This window comes from Glycine soja, chromosome 9 (genome assembly GCF_004193775.1).
Source record: "Glycine soja cultivar W05 chromosome 9, ASM419377v2, whole genome shotgun sequence".
Lineage (NCBI taxonomy): Eukaryota > Viridiplantae > Streptophyta > Magnoliopsida > Fabales > Fabaceae > Glycine > Glycine soja.
Window position 1 is genome coordinate 17,628,193 of NC_041010.1, and position 5,218 is coordinate 17,633,410.

The window sequence follows — 5,218 nt, forward strand, 5'->3', positions numbered from 1 at the left end:
TATTAGGTCTAAGAGGCTTTTTGAATGAATCAGGGTTTAACTAAATAAGATTTATTAGAAGCTTTGGCTTGATCTATTTTCTCAAAAGTTCTAATGTGACTAAGGTTTGATGTATGTTTATTTTATTTTTTGTCCTTAAAGAGTTTTAATTTAGATAATACAATAAACAATAAAAAAATATATTATATAAAGTACTTTAAGAACAAAGAATAAAACAAACATAATTTATAAAAATTAAAAAAAATGAGATCAAAAGAAAAAAATATTAAATTATAAGGACTAAGCAAATATTTAAGCCCATAAGACTTTTCTTTTACAAAAGTATTTACTCATTTACAACTTACTATATATTATAAAAATTGATACAATTATTCTTAGTCAATATTTTTGTTTTTAAAATATTTCATAAACTTATCAGCTAAATTCATGACGAGAATATAAAATTATATTATTGTAATATATATGCTCAAATAAGATTAGTATCTAAGTATAATAGAGATGGAGAGAATTTATTTTTATTTCTTTCAATTATAGTTAAATTTTCATAAATATAATTTTAGTTATTTCTCATTTTTGAAAATAGAAAAAAAAAATATTCAAAACAAATGTTTTGGAATGCACAAAATCATAAAAAGCAAAGAAAAAAAATCAATCCAATTATGCAATACAGTGCAAGGAATGGTATGTATGCCATCCCCTAAACTTTCTCATCCCTATATATTTCACAATAAATTATTCTGATTTATTGATCATTAATATATGACCTTATCAACAAAAAAGATTAAATTTAGTCGTATTTATGTTTTATTTTTCAAAAAATAATATTAAAATACTTGGTAGTATTTATTACAAAAAGTAAAATGGGTAATATAAAACTATATTGGTGTAACAAATACATTCAAATTTTTGTATGATTTTCAGATTAGTTTATGTTAGGAAACTTAGTAATTATTTATTAAGGATGGAATTATAATAGATTATTTCTCTTATGCTTAATATTTATAATAATGTATTCTGAAACATATACATGCAACACCATTATACTTTTGCATTCCTACTAATTACGACATTGGTTGTGATGATGCTGTTGACAAACAAAAAACTGAGGTATGTATTTAATTTTCAATTGAAAATTTCTTTTTTTTAAAAAAATTCAAATTTTCCATTATTATAATTTTTTTTTGTATATATCATCTAATCATACATTAATTTGCACATTTTAACAACAAAAATTGTGTATATTTTATACGTCAAATGATCTACCTCTTAACTTATTTGTCTCATTTATATAAGTATTTGTTTAAATTAAGATGTTTGTTAAACAAGTTTGTTTTACTAAATTATAAGCTAAATAGCTTATAAATTTTAAATTAAACTAATCAATTAACAATTTTCAAATATATATAAGAATATCAACTAGACTATGACACAATTGCGCATATGATACACTGAACTCCATCATGTATTTGCATAGTTTGAATTTTTCTGTTGATTTCAAGCGTGTGCAATGATATATATATATCATTGAACACTTTATATTTCTATCTACATTTTTATCACACTACTAAAAAAAGGGTCTTTTACGGCACTGTTTCTACGTCGGTTATAACTGGAACCGCCTTAGAAAGTGGTTCAGTGGCAATTTTGTAAATATCATGGTGAAAATTGCAATTCACGATGCACATTCTAAGGCGGTTTTGAATAACCGCCTTAGAATGTTTTGTATAATGAAAATTGCAATTCACGATGCACATTCTAAGGCGGTTATTCAAAACCGCCTTAGAATGTTTTGTATAATGAAAATTGCTAATGTTTGTTTCTAATGTTGGTCTGATGTTTCCTGATGGTGGTTGTAGGGAAGACGCAGGTGACAAATTAGTTGTTGCTGAACAACAGCTACTGGGCTGCAAACGGGTCAGTGCCAATTTCTTCCTTTTCTGCATTTTGGTTTTTGAGTTAATGGAGCTTTTTTGAGTTCAATTTCTGCTACAATATTCTTATTTTTCTGTAATTCATTTATGAACTTGTTTTTCTGATCTGGTTTTACTTGAGATAGCACCTGCAAATGGTAACATATGTAACACATTGAATAAACAATTTTGTTTCCATGTATTAAAAATTAAAACTTATTAATAAGCATAATATTTTTTTTGGATACCACCTGCATCAGGATAGTTATTAATTTTGTTTCCATGAAATTAAAACTTATTAAATTAAAACTTACTTGAGATAGCACCTGCATCAGGATAGTTATTATTTACAGAAGCAGTATTTGTATTCTCATCAGCTTTAGGCTTAGAAGCTAAAGCTTCATGAACTTTGCTTGTATCATTAGCTAGAAAATCAGTGCCAATATTTTGAGTCCTTCTGGATTGGACAGCTTTTGCTATGTTCTCACTTTTCTGCATACAAACTAGAGTTTCACTAACAGTTTTAGGCATTCTATGCAACTTATCCTTTCTAGAAGTAGGTTTTTCAGAAGATGGATAAGGAGAGCTGCAATTGCGAGCCTTTCTGGATTGGCTGATTTCCCAGGTTTTGTTTCCTGAGAAATCCATGAGTGATCATAGGCTTCCTCAGCATTCATTAACGAATTAGGCTTACGGCCCCTCTTCCTTGGTACAGTATTCAACTGCGTTTTTGATTTTGGTTCCTGAACAGAGTCTAAATTATCAGTTTCCATATTGGCTTTCGCATTTCCTCTTTTGGAGTTCTTAGTTATTTCAGAATGTGGTCTCCTATTTGAACCAGATAATTTTATTGCTTCATCGTCCATAGTAGAAGTACCACTTCTTCTGTTTGACTTTGTATCATCCAAAATTTGGACATCTTTATCACTAGTAATATCCAGTTTATGCCCCTTGGTTTCCTGATTAAGAATTAAGTTAAAAGTTTAATACTGCATTGATATTGACAGTTGGTTTTAACTAAGCAAGCGTTGTAATTGTATTTAAAGGAAAAAGATAATTTACATCACACAATTTTTCCTCTGCATCTTTAGGAACATCAAGCTTGTTTTTAGTTTCTTGAACCTGAAGCATTGCAACAAAACCATGTAAAAATTCTTAAGGGGTTTCCTAGACTCTCAATTATAGGAAACAACAGGATCTTGAAATCTATGATTCTCACAAACAATCAATAAACAATAGATAATGTTTTGTGTACCTTTCTCCGTAGGAAGACTTGTACCTTTCTTCGTAGGAACTTCTGTTGTACTTTGATTTCCTTGGAAAAGGACAGAAATAAGATTTCACTTTCTTTGGCCTTTCGTTTCTGTCTCTCTCCGTTCGTGATGGCTATGGGTGAGAGAGAACACTTTTCTGGTCAGGAAGGAGACCTTATTTCACGTTAGTGGGTATTAAGCCCTTTTTATAACCACTACTCCCATCAAGTAGCAGTTAGCTCTAGAAATTTCTCCTATTAAGCCCAATTACAATTTAGCCCTTAATCGTTAATTATTTACTTATTAGTCCCCACATAAGTCACATGCCTCTCACATGAGACATTAATTCTTACATTCTCCCACTTGGCTCATGTGACATTAATAAACATTATGGACTAAATAAATAAATAGATTAACTAACATAATGCGCATTAAAATTGACTAAATTGTTCTATACATTGGGTACATCATAATTTCATGATTAAGAATAGGAACCAATTCGAGTCATGGCGGTTGTATATCATCTAATCGACATAGTCCCTTCCATGTACTACAAATTAGTCTTCTCCTTAATATGACCAATAGTTAGGAGTACATAATTGGTCCAACATAATGTCTTCATTCAAGACAAAACCTGTTAACATTACTCTAACACAAACATGCATGCAAACATAGTGAACAGGTAATCAGAAACATATCATAATTGAGCTCAGAGTGTCAGCAAAATTACATAAGGTAAATTACACTTAATGATCATCAATAACAATAATGCCCATACTTTCAACATGTTCTATAATGTCTTGGGCAATAATCCCTTATTCAAAGGGTCAACTATCATAAGGTTTGTGCTAATATGTTATATTAACATTCTTTGTTTCTGAACTTCTTCCTTCACGACAAAGTACCTCAATTTCATATGCTTAGCACCCTTAGAGTACTTGTCGTTCTTACAAAAAAATATTGCTGCGGAGTTATCACGATACATTTTCAGCGGCCTAGCAATACTGTCGACAATTCCAAGCCCTGAAATAAAGTTCAGCGGTCAATTAGCCTGAATTGTAGCCTCAAAACATACTACAAATTCAGCTCTCAGATGCAACAACAACTGATGCATACAAAATTACTTTCATTTGTTTTCATTCCATATCATTTATAGGACATTGTGCAAGACTAACTCTGTCTTATTTCTAAGTTAGAATAGGCGATGTTAAACACCTTTCCATCTTGAATCTCTCTAGCACTTTATCAATATATATACTTTCTGAGATAAGCCTAACAATCCTTGTGATCTATTATGGAATATTTTTATCCCTATCACATAGATTACCTCACCCATATCTTTCACTTCAAAGTTTCTAGAGAGAAATTTCTTAGTCTCATGAAGAAGACCAAGATCGTTAGCTGTAAGCAAGATATCATCAATATACAAAATTAGAAAATAACCCTACTCCCACTGAACTTCAGATACATACACTGATAAACAGTATTTGCCTTAAATCTAAAGGAAACAATGGCATCATTAAACCTCATATACCATTGGCGGGAAGCTTACTTTAAGACTGTATATTGATTTCTTTAGTATGCACACCATGTGTTCATTTCCTTCAACTGAGAACCCCATTGGTTGGTCCATACAAACATTCTTCTCTAAATCTCCATTAAGAAAGGCAGTTTTCACATCCATCTGATGTAGCTCCAAGTCATAATGGGCTACTAATGCCATGATAATACTGAAAGAATCCTTTCGTGAGACCAGTAAAATGTCTCTTTATAATAAATGTCATCTTTCTGAGTAAATTCCTTAGCAACAAGTCTAGCCTTGTAACGTTCAAGGTTGTCATGAGAGTCACATTTAGTCTTGAAGACCCACTGATTTCATCATTTCCAATGAACCTTGCATTTCCAGTTTTGACAATTCTCATACTATGATTAGAACAATAAAACATATACCCTTTTAACTTTTCTGGATAACCAATGAAATATCCACTGATTGTTCTTACATCCAATTTTCTTTCTTGTGGATTATAAATCCTTATTTCTGCCTGGCAACCCTAA